Here is an 18,296-nt window from a genome sequence, read left to right on the forward strand (position 1 = left end):
TGAGCCAGGAGAATGGCAGGAACCCAGGAGGCGGAGCTTGCAGTGAGCCATGATTGCACCACTGCACTCCAGACTGGGCGACAGAGCAAGACTCCATCTCAAAAATAAATAAATAAATAAATAAATAAATAAGGCATCACAACATACATCTTCATCCAGTGCTTTGACAGACTCTTTTCGTGGATTTTTTCATTCCAAATACTTTCATGGAGCACTCACCATGTTCAAAGAGCTTTGAAAAATATAAAGAAAGCAAGACCCATGCCCCTTTTACAGGTAGCTGTTTCAGGAGGGGAAGCGGTAAGGCCAGCAGTGAGTTCTGTGTGGGAGGATAGAACCAATCCCAACAGAGGCAACACTGGTGGACTGTTGCCTTTCCCATAGCACACAGGACGCAAGTTGACAGGGTTAAGCACACCCAAGGAGCCTCATGAGTGGCTCTTCTCACATGCCCTGGGTGGTCTGGATGAGGAGGTGATGTATCATGGAGATCAGACAGTCTTAAAATGAGGCTGCGTTACAGGATAAGCCACTGTGAGAACCTTTGGGATAACTTTCACTTCTGTATACCTTAGGCCCACAATGGTGATGGTAATGAACATGGTGACAGCGTCACATATGGGAGGTTACCTGAGCAAGGCACCCTGCTAGGCTGCAGTATCAAGTTACCACAAACTTAGTGGTTAAAACAACACTAATGTATCATCTTACAGTTCTGGAGGCCAGAAGTGTGAATGAGTCTCACTGAACAAAAATCAAGCTGCTATGAGGGCAATGTTCCTTTCGGAAGCTCTAGGGCAGAGTCCATTTCTCTGCATTTTCTGACCTCCAGAGGTCGCCTGCAATTCTTGGCTCATGGCCCCTTCCTCCATCTTCAAGGCCAGCAATGGTAGGTTGAGTCCTTCTTACATCCCATCACTCTGACACCAACTCTTGCCTCCTGCCTCCACTAATAAGGACCCTTGTGGTTACATTGGGCCTGCTGGATAATCTAGGATAATCCCTCATCTCATGGTGGCTGACGAGCAGCCTTAATTCCATCTTCAGCCTTATCCCCTTTGTTATGTAGGAAACATAAGTGCCGAGGGTCAGGCAGTGGAGGTCTGGGAGGAGCGATTGTCCTGCCTCCCACAGAAGCCTCCCTCTTTTACAAGAGCTCTTCGGGACACAGCTTTTACTAACCCCATTTCACAAGAAACAGAGGCTAAAGAGGGCAAGTAGCTGCTGTGGAAAGGGAAATGCCATTATGTGCCAGTGCATCTTCTAAGGGCGACCGCTTCAGCTCATTCGCTCTTTACCACATCATCCATTTCACAGATGAGTAAACTGAGGTCCAAGGGTGGTTAAGCACCTTGCCCAAGGTCACACAGGGAGTAAGTCACTGGCTGACTCTCCAATCCACAGTCCATGTGAGTCCTTAGTAGGGCAAGTGGACCTTGGAGAAGGTTCTGTAGGGGGACATGATTAGGGAACCAACCCAAGGGGGTAGGCGTGAAAGGAATTGTCAAACCAAACCTAGAGAAATGGGGGTGTTACTGTATCAATTGCTGCATTTGTCCTCATGGGTCACGTTGATTTCTAGCAATGGTTGGGAATGACAGGTCACCCTGGCCATTTCAGAACTTTGGAATGTCACACATTTTTAGCAAGTGAAGTTGCCTAGAGGTGGTAGAGGGGCTAAATGCATGTTTTTATACAGTTTGGGGCTCACATTGGGCTCAGAGAAACTGAGTGAATATGCAACTTCACAAAATAAACACAATTAACATTTTCCCTTAGGCATGAGAGGAGTTCATGAGATTGTTTGTATTAAGGTGATTTGTTAACTGTGAAATTCTGCACAACCGCTTTGTTTTTTCACCACACATCCAGGTCTTAGCAGCTCCTTGCTGTCAGAGCCTGCTCAGAGGGGAGTGGCCTGGCCTCCAACCAGTGACAGCCAAATTCCTTCTGAAATCTATCCACTCTGTGCCTGCTCTGAGCGTGCTTCTCCCATGGGCATTTCTCCACTTCTTTGAGAAACTATTATTTCCTCAAAAGGGTCTTTCATTCCATCCCATTGTGTAGAATATGTAATTAAATTATATTCTTGCTGAACTTAGCTGTGTGACCCACCAGGGTGCAGCCAGCCGATGCCACTGGGCTCCCTCCATCCAGTTTTAACCTTCACCCTGAGAGTTCTCGTCCTTTAGACCTGGGATCCTGTTTCCACACCACAGGGAGAGGAATGAGAAAAACAGGGACATTTTCTAGGAATCTGGTTGTACAGTCACATATGAGACAAGTGGAAAAATTGCTTAAGGCTTTATTTTTGTTTTTATAAAAAACACTTTCATTGTGAATGGGAATGAGTTCTGTTTTTCTATTTCCCTTTCTACCTGGCCTCTCTCCATTAAAAAAACTAAATCAAGACAGTATATAAAGAAGGATGTCCAGACTACACGGTAGTTAATAAAAAGTCATGGAAAGAAAAGCAAATGACCCCAGGAGGAAAACTAATCACTGAAGTTAAGCTGCTGATGGCCAAGATGAAGAAAAGACTGTGGCAGACACAGCCCTTGCTGTCAGAGAGCTTTCCGGTGGAAAACACACGCTGGCTGCCGTCACACCATTGGGCATGCACCCCTAGGCGCCGCCTAGGCTGCTCGGAACACTGCAGTGAATGAACAAATGTGGATTTCGGAGCTCACGGTCCAGCATTAATTTTGAAAAGGAGTTTCTCACATGACACCCTGTAGAAAGAACTCTGAGCAAAATTTCAGGAAACTGATGTTTTCTGGAACTGATTCTCTTACCACAATGTGACCAATTAGATATACAAAAGGTGAAACGATAACTTTAAAACAGACTATCACTGAAAATTTTAAATAACTGAAAAAACTCATGAATTACAGAGAAAAATTACAATGCAAACTAAATTATATGATGCATCTCAATCAGTATTTAGAAGGAAAATTATATTTTAAATGTATTTATTTAAGACCAAGAAAGTTTAAAAATAAAAACTTCATATGCAACTCAAGAACTTAGAGGAAGATAAATTGAATAAACATAAAAAACATAGGAATATGGCCAGCATGGTGGCTCAGGCCTGTAATTCCAGCACTTTGGGAGGTTGAGGCAGGTAGATCACCTGAGGTCAGGAGTTCGAGACCAGCCTGGCCAACATGGCAAAACTCCGTCTCTACCAAAAATACAAAAATTAACTGGGCATGGTGATGTGTGCCTGTAGTCCCAGCTACTCAGGAGGCTGAGGCAGGAGAATCACTTGAACCTGGGCAGTGAAGGCTGCTGTGAGCCGAGATCACGCCACTGCCCCGAGATCAGGCCACTGCATTCTAGCCTGGGCAACAGAGCGAGACTCAAACAACAAAACCCCATAGAAATATAAAACTTAAACATATAAGCACAAAAATAAAAAACAATGAAACAGTTCAGAAACTCAACAAAATCAAAAGATGATTTTTTGAAAGAACACTAAAGAGGATAGATTTCTAGCAGAGTTGATTTAGAAATAATGAGAAAAATAACAAAAAAATAAGAGCATAAAACAGCAAATTCAGATATCATAAAGATTAAAAAATTAGTAAGATAATCCCATGAACAACTTTATTTCAATACATTTGAAAACTTAAATGACATTTTCTAGAAAATATAAATAATTTGACAAGGAAAATTGGAAATGTAAACCATAGACATTACATACATAGAACTGGAAATCTAATGGTACTCAAAATTTCTAGAGCATTTTTACAAGCAAATTTTACCAGACATTCAAAAAACAGATCTCTTTATCTCATACAAATTCTCCCAGAGAATTAAAAACAGAGGTAAACTTTAGCAACTTGTTCTATGAAACTAGTATAATCTGGATTTTTAAAAACTTAAAAGCATCATACAAAAATGATAGACCCATCTTACTAATAAACATAATTTCAAATATCTTAAAACACAAATCAAATTCAGAAGTGTATAAAACTAACATGTGGTAACAAGTGGGGTTTTATCCTGAAGATGGAAAAATGACTTAACATCAGAAAATATGTTAATGTAATCCACCACATTAAAGATTACAGGAAAAAAGTACTTGGCCGGGCACAGTGGCTTACACCTGTAATTCCAGCACTTTGAGATGCTGAGGTGGGTGGATCACCTGAGGTCAGGAGTTTGAGACCAGCTTGGCCAACATAGTGAAACTCCGTCTCTACTAAAAATACAAAAATTAGCTGGGCGTGGAGGCCCACAACTGTAGTCTCAGCTACTTGGGAGGCTGAGGCAGGAGAATTGCTTGAACCCAGGAGGCAGAGGTTGCAGTAACTGCACCACTGCACTCCAGCCTGGGAGACAGAGCGAGACTCCATCTCAAAAAATAAATAAATAAATGAACAAATAAATAAATAATAAGTACTTCATAAAATTCAACATTATTTCATAATAAAACCTGTGTAAGGAAACCAAGGTGGCTATCCTCCAAAATTAGCAGACATCATGCTTAATAGTACAGTCTTAGAAGCATCCCTAGGAAAACAGAGGACAGGACATGGATGTTTGCTATTTCTGCATGTATCCTGTAGGTTGAAAACCAATGTAATACAAAAAATGCAATCAACCAGTAAGATAAAGCCAATGGAATAAGGTGCAGAAAGGATAAGAATAGAAGACAAAGAAACCAAACAAACAGTCCTCAGTTGCAGACGACATACTTGCCTACCCTCCTCCCCAACTCAAGACAGTCAACTAAGAAAACTTCTTAGAAGATCAACATAAAAACTGAATACTGTTCCTATACACCAACAATTAGAAAATGCAAAATGAAAAGATCTTATTCAGTGTGGGGAACAACAACAAAAAGAAAATTATGAGTGTACCTAGTAAATCTAGGAAAACATGTGCATACTTTTTATTTTAAAAAAAAAAGCACCCAATGTTTATTGAAAAACTTTAAACCTGAATAGAAAGACATCACATACTTATGGATGGTGTTCATGTCAAATGAATGCATAAATTCAGTGCATTTCCATTCAAAATTTCAATGCAGGTCTATGTGAAACTTGATACATTGATCATAAAATTCAAATGAGAAAAGAAAGGCCCAAGAATAGCTAAGATCATTTTTATAATGATAGCAAAATGGAAAGACTTAGATCTCAACTCTGCAACTATTACCACAAAAGATTTTATCTTTCCCGATGGAAAATTTTGCTTTCTCATTCATTCATTCATCCATTTATTTGTCATGTTTTAAAACTCTACTGTGTCCCAGGCTCTATTCTTGGCTTTGAGAATAGATCAAAGAACAAAACCAACAAAATGCCTGCCCTCAGGGTGCTTACATTCTAGCGGGTGGGTCAAGTAATAAAAATAATATACTGCAATCGTGGACAGTGGTGAATGTTATGAAGAAAAATTAAGTGAATTAGGGAGGGCTCTATTTTAAAGAGGGTTAAAAGGGAAGGCCCCTCTTGATAATGTGATGTTTGAACAGAAACCTTGAATGAGGTTCAAGCAAGCTGTACAGCTCTCTGAGGGGAGAGAAATAGCAGGAAGAAGAAAGAGTAAGTGCAAAGGCCTGAACTGGGAACACAGTCAGTGTGCAAGGAATTGCAAGTGTTTCTGAAACACAGCAAGAGAGAGAGAAAGCGCAGTAGAAAATGAGGTGCAAACTGCAACCAGCAACCAGAACATAGGAGATCTTATAGACACAGTAAGATTGGGAATGTTATTCTGAATGTGAACAGGGAAAAGCACGATCAAATGTATTTTTAAAGACATAACTCGGCCCGGCATGGTGGCTCACGCCTGTAATCCCAGCACTTTGGGAGGCCTAGGCAGGTGGATCACCTGAGGTCGGAAGTTCGAAACCAGCCTGACCAACATGAAGACACCCCATCTCTACTAAAACTACAAAAATTAGCCCGGCGTGTTGGTGCATGCCTGTAATCTCAGCTACTCGGGAGGCTGAGGCAGGAGAATCACTTGAACCCGGGAGGTGGAGGTTGCAGTAAGACAAGATTGTGCCACTGCACTCCAGTGTGGACAACAAGAGCGAAACTCCTTCTCAAAAAAAAAAAAAAGAAAAGAAAAGAAAGAAAAGAGACATAACTCTGTTGCTATGCAGACAAAAAACTGTAGGGGAGCAAGAGATGAAGGGGTAACTAATTAGGAGGCCGTAGAGTAGTCCAGGCAAAAGATGGCAGTGGTTTGGCCCTGAGTGGCAGTGCTGGAGGGGGTGATGAATGGCTGGCTTCAGAAAGTCTGTTTTAAGGTAGAGCTGTCAGGATTTGCTAATGGATTGGATGTCAGGCACAAGAGAGTCTGGATAGCCCCAAGGTTTTCAGCCTGAGCAACTGGCAAAGTGATATATGATATGACAGAATGAATATTTTACATGTCCGCAGGGAAGGAAGGAGCATCCGCCAGAAGTTGGTGAGATGACTGGTTGTCCTCAAGTAAAAATAAATTAGATTCATACCTCACCCTGCATAAGAGGTTAAGTTCCCCATGTATTTATGACCTAAATGAAAAAAAACAAAACTTTCATATTTTTTTCTTTTTTCTTTTCTTTTTTTTTTTTTTTTTTTGAGATGGAGTTTTACTCTTGTTGTCTAGGCTGGAGGGCAGTGGCACTATCTTGGCTCACTGCAACCACCACCTCCTGGGTTCAAGCAATTCTGCCTCAGCCTCCAGAGTAGCTGGGATTATAGGCATGTGCCACCATGCCCACTAATTTTGTATTTTTAGTAGAGACGGGGTTTCACCATGTTGGTCAGGCTGGCCTCAGACTTCTGACCTCAGGTGATATACCCGCCTTGGCCTCCCAAAGTGCTGGGATTACAGGAGTGAGCTACCCACCTGGCCTAAGTTTTACATTTTAAAAGAAAAATAAGGCATTTTGGGAGGCTGAGGCGGGTGGATCACGAGTTCAGGAGATTGAGACCATCCTGGCCAACATGGTGAAACCCCATCTCTACCAAAAATACAAAATTAGCCAGGCGTGGTGGTGCACGCCTGTGGTCCCAGCTACTCAGGAGGCTGAGGCAGGAGAGTCGCTTGAACCCGGGAGGTGGAGGCTGCAGTGTGCCGAGATCGCACCGCTGTGCTCCAGCTTGGGCAACAGAGCGAGACTCTGTCTCAAAATAAATAAATAAATAAAATAAGAGAAATAATTATGGCCTTATATAAGTAGGACAGGGTTTCTTAAACAAGTTGCAAAAGCAAAATCAAAATAATTAAAAATAAATAAACTTTATTATTTAAAGTTTATAAAATTTTCTCTGAAACAAAAACCCAAAAACAAATTGAGAAGACAAGCCATAGAGTGAAAGGAGATATTATGAATGCATATAAATGACAAAGAATTAGTACACAGGATATACAAAAAACACCAAAAAAAATCAGTTTGAAAAGGACACACTTACCAAAAAAAGCAAAATATGTGAAAAGGCCAAGGACAGAAGAGGAAATTGAACAATCAATCCAACAAATGACAATTGCTCAAACTCATCAGTAATCAAGGACTCACATAATGAATAGCCTGCATCATCGTTTGACACTTATCAGCTTAGCACAAATGAAAGTGTCTGACAACACAAGAGTTAGTCAGGAAATGAAGATGCAAGAAAATTCCTATATGCGCCTGGGAATTGTCAGTTCTTGAAATCACTGAGGGAAACAATTTGGCAAGAAGCAAATCTGCTTCTTAGATGTACTGTGCAAGGAGACAAATGGCAGTATTGTTTATACATCTGTAAGAGCGAACACTTGGAAACTTTTGGAAGAAATAGTCCTCCACAGGCTTACTGTTCTCCTACAGGTCTTACTGGGTGCACCAAGACTGTAAAGCCTTGACTCTTCTTTACCGGATCCATTTTTCAGGGTCATAGTTGCAGGGAGGAACCTCAAAGGAGAGGGCTTGCCTACTGCCTGCTGTGGGCCCACATGGTGCCCTAGCTCAGCGGTCCTCCACTGTGACTTGACCCAGTGCATATGCGGGAGTCATGGGGTCTCTGCATCACCTCATGGGTGTCAGGGCTTGGGGCACCAGTGCAAATACACTGACACTGGCCATTGCTTTATCTGTGAATAATAAGTGAAGTCTTTTGTCTCTGATTCAGAAATCTTAAGTCTTCTGCCAGCATCCGTGAAACTGGGGCAGCAGCCTCACTTTTGAATCTGTAAGTAGTGAGTGAAATCTCAGCCTCTTCACAGTTCTTGACAGAAGCCACCCAAATATCCATTATCATCATGATTAAATTGTATGATTCACGTCAAATGGAGACAGAGGAGGAATTCTTTTGAGGGGCCTACCACCCTCCCAACCAAGCAAGGAAATAAAGAAAAATCTTGAGTTCCTTTGAGGGAAATTCCAGGCACCTAGCTAGCCCTGAGGAGTAAGTGAGCAACCTGATAAGCAAGAAGGTAACAATAGCTGAAGACAGTAGCCAAGGAAGTTAGAGCCACCAAATGTTTGGTTCCCCATAGAAACTAAAGACAACATCTTAATATATATCCTTGAGTTGTTTTCAAGAAACCTGGACTCCCACCAAATGGAAAATGACATCCGTTGGCACATAGACCTTAACAGAGGAACTGGGGACTGAACTCTGACTGCCATTTTTTGCTCTGAATTTCTTCCTGAGCAGCCTGGAGGAAGTCATGCCTACAGGTCAGAGCTCAGCATTCCTTTCTGCAGACCCCTAGTCTTTAGACAGTTTCACTCCCTTAACCAGTTTGCAAATCAGAAAATCTTTGAATCTACCCAAGACCTGTGCCTCGCCCCACACTTCAAGATATCCCACCTTTTTTTGCCAAACCAATGTAAGATCTCTATGTATTGATTTATGACTTTGCCTGTAACTTCTGCCTTCCCACCTTTAGAAACCCTTACACTCAAGGCATTTGGGAGTTTAGGTCCTAAGCGTGAGCTATCTGTTTCTTCTTGCTTGGTGCCTGTTATACATGCCTCACTTTTTTCACTGCAAATCTCACTGTCAGTGTTTGGCTTTGCTATGCCAGGATGAGTGTCCCCAGTTCGGTTTGGTAACAAAATGAAATGCAATACACTAGTTAAATGAATGTACCTATATCTGTTGGCATTATTAAATTGCAAAAACATGATGTTCAGTGAAAAAAGCTTGTTAGAGAGTGATGTAATTAACAGAAGTTCAACACTTTGCTATATACAGTTTATGGAGCCATTCCATAAACTGTATGTAGTATTAATACAGTGTCATTAATATGTAGTATTAATATAGTGTCATTCTGGGGATGAAAAACATCAGTTTAAGGACAGGGTGGGAAACATGGAGGGGCTTCCATGATCCTTGTGTGTGTTGTTTCTTAAGGGGAAAAAAAACCTGACGCAAATCTGCCAAAATTTTGTACTTGAGAATACAGGCGTTCATTATGTTGTTTTTATGCTTTTCTGGATATTTGAAGTCATCCATAATTTCAGAATATCAGTGATGATGGAGCTTCCCATTTTGTACCATCGGTCTGTCTAAGATTCACAGAATTACCTCACATTTCCCTTTAAATATGAATCTTGGTTCTCATAGTTGGAGGCTTAATGCTTCCAAAATTATAAATATGTTTTTTGGTTTTGTTTTTGTGTGTTGGAGACAGAGTCTCGCTCTGTCACCAGGCTAGAGTGCAGTGGCGTGATCTCTACTCACTGCAACCTCCACCTCCCGGGTTCAAGCCATTCTCCTGCTTCAGCCTCCGGAGCACCTGGGACTACAGGCATGCACCACCACGCCCAGCTAATTTTTGTATTTTTAGTAGAAACAGGGTTTCACCATGTTGGTCGGGATGGTCTCGATCTCTTGACCTCGTGATCCACCCACCTCAGCATCCCAAAGTGCTGGAATTACAGGTGTGAGCCACCGCACCCGGACAAATATGCGTTTTTGTGGGTGGAAACTTCTCTCAAATTAAAACATCCCCTATACCAGAAACATGGTGAAAAGAAATCATTAAGTGACCTGACAAGAAATCAGAGACAGTTTTGTCTTTTTTAAAAAACAAAACAAAACAAACAAAAAAAACCCCAACATTAAAGTCCTAATGTGAAGGCAGAGAAAAGACCCGTGCTGCTCACTGTCTGTGACCTGATGCCTCCATCTCTTTCTGCGGGGCCTTTGTCCCTGATCTCCCTCTCCTGACCCAGATGAATGAATGAAATGAACTAATGTGTACACAGACTCTGTGTACATATGGCTTTGATTTGGGAGAAAAGATGAATCACTCTGAGCTGGTAATCTGATCTTTTCCCTTCTGCTAGTAAACAGTTGAAAGATACTCAATACATTCTCGGCCTGCCTTTTAAAACCAGAATAGCAAATAAAAGCCCTAGAGGGGCCTGGTTTGGATGGGGGAAGCCATTTATCACCTTCAGGGAAAAGAGAATGTAAATAGGTCCACATTTATTCTCTGGTCCTCCCTTGGCCAGGACAGCCTTAGAAATGCTCACCTTGTTTCAGTTAGCAGGCCAGGGGTCAGCGGTCAACAGAGCTGCTGCAGCAAGCTCTGTGTGGTGCCTCAAACAGGCCACACAAAGAGATGCCATTTGAAATCAGAATTCCTTTCACCCTGAGTGAGTTTCCAAAGCAAAGGGGTCACCCGGTGAGTGTTGGTGGAGTCCTCACTGTTTGTCCTGCCTCTTGCTACAGAGGACATCTGGCAAAAGCAGATCAGAAAATGAAAGAAATCAGTCCCAGGTCTGCCCTCCCCAAGTGGTGGAATTTCTCATGCGATTGTTGCTTGGGATGTGCCACTCTGTACTTGAGTAGGTGGAGGGTGAACAGACTGATCGGCTGGCTATGAGATACGAGCAGGATGATGATCATTCACTGGGACGTGTCTGGCCAACTGGGAAGAGTCAGGTAGCTCAAGGCCTGGAGATTCTCATCAGGGAGAGCACAAGGGGGCCAGGCCTACAACTGAGGTCCAGGCACAGAGGCTGGGCTATGAGAACCAGTGTCCTCAGTGACTGCGATGATGACATATCCTCTATCACCACCTGCTACTGCGAGGCCCCAGCCCCAGCTGACCTGTAGACTCAGATCTGGGCCTGAGAGGGAGGCTCGGCTTCAGCCCCTCTCATGAACAGAATCCACAGCACCAGGGCTGAGAGTGGTGGCAGGGCCCAGGAACAGTGATATCCAGTAGAATAAGCGTGACACCGCCCCCACAAACCAGAGGGAGTGCCAGGCACCTCTGCCCAGCCTCAGGCAGCTGACTTCACTAAAGGAGGCCAAAGGGAAAGAAAAAGATGACAAGCTGTGTTTTGATGGCTGATGCGCAGGCTCCCAGAGAACTTTCAGAAATCAGCTGGGAGTTGGGAGGATTTTTGAATTGTCCTCTTGCAATAGCATGTTGAAGAAAAACTAGCTAAATATACTTTTTGTGTAATTCCATGTCAATATGCATGATTTCTTAGGTGGCAACCAAAGGCAAGGTGTTCCTGTGCCAAATGGTATTGCCAATGTTAAGGTTCTCAATACAGTGTATATTTTGTTGTAGTAGTTTGCTCAGGCTGCCAGAACAAAGTTACACAAATTGGTTGCCTTAAACAACAAAACTGTATTGTCTCACAATTTCTGGAGGACAGAAGTCTAAGAACAAGGTGTTGGCAGGGTTGCTCCTTCTAAAGGCTGAAGGAGAATCTGTTGCAGGCCTCTCTCCTTGGTTTGAGGACAACCATCTTCTCCCTGTGTCTCTTCACATCGTCTTCCCTCTAGGCAGGTCCGGGTTCAAATTTACCCTTTTCGTTATTTTTATGTATTTATTATTATTATTTTTTGGGATGGAGTTTCACTCTTGTTGCCTAGCCTGGAGTGCAATGGCGCGATCTCAGCTCTCTGCAACCTCTGCCTCCAGGGTTCAAGTGGTTCTGCTGCCTTAGCCTCCCAAGTAGCTGGGATTACAGGTGTCCGCTGCCACACCAAGCTATTTTTTTTCCTTGAATTTTTAGTAGAGATGGGGTTTCTCCATGTTGGCCAGGCTGGTCTTGAACTCCTGACTTCAGGTGATCCACCCACCTCGGCCTCCCAAAGTGTTGGGATTACAGGTATGAGCCACCACACCTGGTCAAATCTCCCCTTCTTTATAAGAACACTGGTCATATTGGATTAGATGCCCACTCTACTCTAGTATGACCTCATTTGAACTTAATCACATCTTCAAAAACCTGTGTCCAAATGCAGTTGCATTCTGAGGAACTAGGGGATTAGGACTTGGACACAGACATTTTGGGGGACACAATTCAACACTTATTTGCCAAATCACTTTTTTGAATGATTAAGGCAATTAACGATCTTCTTAAAGTGAAGCAACAACCCACAAAATGGGAGAAAATATTTGCAAACTACCCATCTGACAAAGAATTAATAACCAGAATATATAAGGAGCTCAAGCAACTCAACAGGAAAAATATCTAGTAATCCAATCAAAAATCAAAATCTAGTAATCCAAATCAAAAATCAGAAATGAATAGATATTTCTCAAAAGAAGACTTACAAATTGGCAAACAGGCATATGAAAAGGTGCTCATGATCACTGATCATCAGAGAAATGCAAATTAAAACTACAATGAGATATCTCACCCCAGTTAAAATGGTTTTTTATCCAAAAGACAGGCAATAACAAATGCTGGTGAGGACGTGGAGAAAAGGGAACACTAGTACATTGTTAGTAGGAATGTAAATTAGTACAACCACTATGGAGAACAGTGTGGAGGTTCCTCAAAAAACTAAAAATAGAGCTACCCTATGATCCAGCAATCTCACTGCTGGGTCTATACCCAAAAGGAAGGAAATCAGTATATTGAAGAGATATCTGCACTCCCATGTTTGTTGCAGCACTGTTGACAATAGCTAAGATTTGGAAGCAAATTAACAGTTCATCAACAGATGGACAGATAAGGAAAATGTGGTACATATACACAATGGAGTACTATTCAGCTACAAAAATAATGAGATCCTGTCATTTGCAACAACATGGATGGAACGAAATTGGAGGACATTATGTTAAGTGAAATAAGCCATGCACAGAAAGACAAACATCACATGTTCTCACTTATTTGTGGGATCTAAAAATCAAAACAATTGAAATCATGGACGTAGAGAACAGGAAGGATGGTTACCAGAGGCTGAGAAGGGTAGTAGAGGACTGGGGAGATGAGGTGGGAATGGTTCATGGGTACCAAAAAAAAAAAAAAAATAGAAGAATGAATAAGACCTACTATTTGATAGCACAACAGGGAGACTATAGTCAATAATAATTTAATTGTACATTTTAAAATAACTAAAAGAGTATAATTGGATTGTTTATACCACAAAGAACAAATGCTTGAGGGTATGGATACCCCATTTTTCATGATGTGCCTATTTCATGTAACATGCCCGTATGAAAACATCTCATGTACCCCATAAATATATACCCCTACCGTGTACGCACAAAAATTAAAAATTAAAAAATTTTTTAAAAAATTTAATCTTGTCAACAGTGTATTAGGACATTGTATTGTTGCAATTTCCTTAGCATCAAGTGTGTCTTAAAAAAAAAAAAAAACAAAAAACAAAACCAAAAAATCTGATAGGTTTTTAGAGCCTGGTAATTCTTTTTTTTTTTTTTTTTTTTTTTTTTGCTCCATCCAACCTGCAGTGCAGTGGCACAATCTCGGTTCACTGCAACCTCCATCCCCTGGGTTCAAGTGATTCTTCTGCCTCAGCCTCCCAAGTAGCTAGGATTTTAGGTGCCTGCCACCACACCTGGCTAATTTTTGTATTTTTAGTAGAGACGAGGTTTTGCCATGTTGGCCAGGCTGGTCTCAAACTCCTGACCTCAGGTGATCCACCCGCCTCAGCCTCCCAAAGTGCTGAGATTACAGGCATGAGCGACTGTGCCCAGTCAGTATTTCATTCTTAAGTAAACTGGCCATATATGAATTGGCCATATGAGTTCTTTCGCAAAATATAAGACTATTTCTCCCCTTATAGTAGCTATTGTTGAATAAGATGCCAAGAAGGACAGCTAGCAATAGAGACTCAGTGCACAGATACACTGGCAGGATTACCGGGTACATCTCCACCTCACTAACGCCTTCTAGAGGTCACCATGAGCGTAGTGGGAGGAACTTGCAATTTAGAATCAGAAGCACAGGGGTTCAAATCCCAGCTCTGGGACTCTCTAAATGTGCTCTTTTTCCAACCTTTTGAAGCCTGTATTGTCTTATACGAAAAACCTTATCCTCTTCACCCAACTTTTCGAGGATTAAAAAATCCTCACGTGGCATATTGCTGCACCACACTCTGTGATGCATTGTGGATGTCCAGTAATGTGCGTGGACCCTAAAGCTGCTCTGAGGACCAGATTCTCCCCCTGGAGTAAACAGGCCGCAGGGCATTAAGGGAACCAGATGCTCGTGAACAACAGACCATTCATATGGATTAGCGGGTTTCTGCAAGGAAGAAGAGGGCTTGATCATCTCATTATCTGTTTCATGTGTCAGAATTGAATCACAGTGCAGCATTCATTGACCTAAAATTAAATTACTTGTCATATTTTTTATTCAACCATTTCCTCCTTTCCTTGGTAAATATAATTTTTTCTCATTCTAATGAAGCTCCTTGGAAACATCAAATCACTGTTTTTTTTTTTTAATCAGAGTAATTAACCAGTGATGGATGAGGCACAGGTAACACGTGGATTTGGTTGGGGGAGTCTTCAGTAAGCAAAGAATGGCTTTACATTGGTCCTTGGAAGAGTGGTAAAGTTGTGTCCACACCCCGAAATATGTAAGGTCAGCTGTGACCCCTGGTGGAGCAAGAAGGCAAGACTGTGACAAATATAAATTGTCGTTATCATTTTCTCAAAATCGAAAGACAACTCTAACTCACTAATTACCTTCTGTGTATCTGTTCTCTTAGAAGTCAAGGAAAACCGTATCTATAGAATATATCTCATCATCAGTTTATTCCCATAAAATAGATTTTTTCAAATCTGCCCTACTTCCAATTTTGAAATGGATCTTACCCCTTTTCAGATAAAGTCTGAGTTCATTGTGCACCTTCACCTTTCTCTATATAGGTCTTGGTCACACCAATGGACACACCAGGCTCAGGCTGTGGGTGCTTGCTGGGCTCTCTGTCTGTCACTTCCCCTGAGCCCTAGGGGAACACCGCACCCAGCTGCAGCACTTCCTACACCCCTCACCCCCAGGGCACGGCCCAGAGGGAACCTTGACTCTTTGGCTGCTTCAGGGTATCTGGCCAAAGACCAGAGCTCCTGCTTTGGCGATCAGTCATCTACAACACCAAGGTCCCTGAGATCTTGCCATTTTTCTAGAGTACTCTCCAGAGAGCAGGACTCAGAGGCCCAACCTGAGGAGACACTTCTGTCTGTGCCTGTGTCTCTCTGTTCTGTCTCTCTTTCTATTTCTGTGTCTTTCTCTGTCTGTCTCTCTGTCTCTCCTGTCTTTGTCTCTCTGTCTATCTCTGTCTTTGTCTCTCTGTCTCTGTCTCTCTGTGTCTCTGTCTCTATGTCTCTGTCTCTCTCACACACACTCCTCACCTCTGTCACTTCTTTCCATAACCTGTGGGGTACAGAGGGGTATATTTTTCTTTTTCCCTCACAATCCTCCCCACAGGTAGTAAAGATTGTGTGTGTGTGTTTCTATTTTTCTCATGCCTTCTTAATTCCTTGATTGATTTGCTTTGGGAAATCAAAGCCAGCCAGGCTCAGGAGTTTTGTCGTTGCTTGTTTGCTGTTTTGCTTTGCCACTGTCATGTCCTTTCTCCGGTGTGGTAGAGATCTAGCTATTGCTGGAATGAAGAAAAGGGAAAGGGGAGAGGGAGAAGGGGAAAAATAGCAGGGAGCAAAAAGAATTTGACCAATTTCTGAGAAAAGTGTAAAAATACTGTCTTCCCACACACCATAAAATGCCTGCATTCCAACAGCAGCTTTGTGGGTGAGAGTGATGGTGATCTGTCCCGTGGTCGGCAGGGCAGCCAGCGAAGGGCTGGGCCATCCTGCAGGAACAAGATGTTCTGGTGCAGTGTGGGTGAGCGTGCCTGGCTGTGGGAGGAGCTGCCGCGCCTGCAAACAGGAGTGCCATGAGACACGTAGTGGGAAAAAGCATTTCTGATGACAGTCTCCATTCCTGGCACTTTCAGATGTTTTATAAAGTTTTCCAATGTTTATTTCAACTGTCGGGTATGTGGTGTTTTCTTCATTTTACAGCAGAGGAAGCTAAGGTATCAAAAGACTAAGTAACTTCCCCCAAAGTGTCCCCCTAACTCTTGAGTTTCCTATGACAGCGACTGGCCCAACCATCCATCCAACAACTCAAGCCAGAGTCCCGGTTCGTCCTGGACTTCCCATCCTTGGCCACTTTCTCCCCCGACATCCAATCAGTGAAGCAACCCCTGCTGCCGGCCACCCACCATTTGCCTCCACCTGCTTCAACCACCTTGTTTTCCGCCTGAGGTTTTACAGTGGCATATCCAGGTGGTTTCCTGCCCAGTCAACTCTCCAACCAGGCTTTAAAAATACTGTGGCCAGGCGTGGTGGCTCACACCTGTAATCTCAGCACTTTGGAAGGCCAAGGTGAGTGGATCATTTGAGGTCAGGAGTTCAAGACTAGCCTGGCCAACATGGCAAAACCTGTCTCTACTAAAAATACAAAAAAAATTAGCCAGGCATGGTGGTGCAGGCCTGCAATCTCAGCTGCTTGGGAGGCTGAGGCGGGAGAAATTGCTTGAACACGGGAGGTGGAGCCGAGATTGCACCACTGCACTCCAGCCTGGGAGACAGAGCAAGACTCTGTCTCAAAAAAAGAAAAAAATACATATTATATGCATATATATACACACACACACACATATATACACACACACATATATATACACACACATATACATATATATACACACATAATATATATGTATATATTTGGGCTTCTCTTTCGTCTAGTGGGGACACCCACTGTAGGTTTTACTTTCAAAGAAGTCCCATTCACCTCCATTCTCAGGAGGAATCATTACGGTTTTCTCTCTAGATAGTTTGTTATAGCATTAGGCACACGTGTAAAATTCCCATTTTCTCACCAGCAGACTGAAGCATGTTTTTCTGAAATCTAAAATAATTTAAAGTTTATGAAGCCAGGATGGTTTTGATCTAGATATATGGCCTTAGCAACCAAAAATATTTTTTCTTTTAAAAGTAATCTATTTTATTTTGCCTGAAACTTGGAAGACACACACATTCTGATCCATTTAATTCTTTAACGAGAATTGAAAAAGTCAGTCCGTCAGTCTGTTTCAACTTTCCACCTGGTCATTCCAGAACTATGCCAAGTATCTTTTTGTTATGTATTTTCTGAGCCACAGTCTGGGGCGGAGACTGAAGTTGGTGGGCAGGGCGTGGTGTGGGCAAATTACAGCATGGAGCTCTAGGGTCACATCTGGGGTCCTCTACTGGCTCTGAATGATGCTGTCTGAACTCTTCAGACACCCTGAACCCCAGAGGCAGCAAGCCCCCAGGAGGAGCAAAGGCAAAGTACATAACAGAAGTCAGGGCATTTGCCTTCGTTTTTGGAAATATTTTTTAAAATAAGAAATAAGAGCTCTCACTGAGCAGAAAGTGTTGGCTGTTTCCTAACTCTTCTGATGTCACTTCTGCTCCATCCTCGCCTGCTCTGCCCTTTGCCCTCATAGGCTACGGCTCCCCCATCTCCACCTCATTCATCAGGCACTTCGGGCATCCTGAACAGGGCATCGTGCTGGTTGTTTGGCATCATTTTCTCCTCCTTCATCTCCACTAGGTAGATACTGTTCACTCTTCCCACGTGAGGTTTACCATCTTGCCCATGACCACGGACAGCAAACGCTAGAGCTGGGATGGGAGGCCAGGGTCTGGACATGTCCTTTTCTAGGCCATGCTGCTTTAAGGACCTGATCCCACTGGAGCTCCTGAATGCTCAGACTTTCAGCACATCAAGAACTGCGATACATCTTCATGGTGAGATAGTTTAATACCTTAATCTCCCTGTGGGGAAACGAAAGTTCTGAGAAGATGGGCTGCCTTCAAGTTGAACAGATTCAGGCTTGTAATCAGAGGTCCCGATATGAATCCCCATTTTGCCAGTTCTTAGCACTTTGGGTAAATCTGGTACTCCCCACCACACCCTGGAAATCAGATAGTAGTATATCATTCATAGGAATCAACTGAAATCATTCTTACAACAAGCATTCTTTACCACCTGGTAAGTAAGCACCGAGATAGGGACTGAGTTT

The 18,296-nt window shown here is 42.7% G+C and overlaps 1 long non-coding RNA gene across 1 annotated transcript; it reads right to left on the reverse strand.

Moving 5' to 3' along the window:
- Positions 1 to 7,226: 7,226 nt before the first annotated feature.
- On the reverse strand, positions 7,227 to 12,558 carry LOC103226098 (uncharacterized). The gene is made up of 3 exons (XR_494641.3): positions 12,520 to 12,558; positions 10,472 to 10,677; positions 7,227 to 8,172 (listed from the first exon to the last, which is right to left on the reverse strand). It is a non-coding gene; the product is annotated as an uncharacterized lncRNA (long non-coding RNA).
- Positions 12,559 to 18,296: the final 5,738 nt, after the last annotated feature.

The sequence above is a fragment of the Chlorocebus sabaeus genome, chromosome 21, assembly GCF_047675955.1.
Source record: "Chlorocebus sabaeus isolate Y175 chromosome 21, mChlSab1.0.hap1, whole genome shotgun sequence".
NCBI lineage: Eukaryota > Metazoa > Chordata > Mammalia > Primates > Cercopithecidae > Chlorocebus > Chlorocebus sabaeus.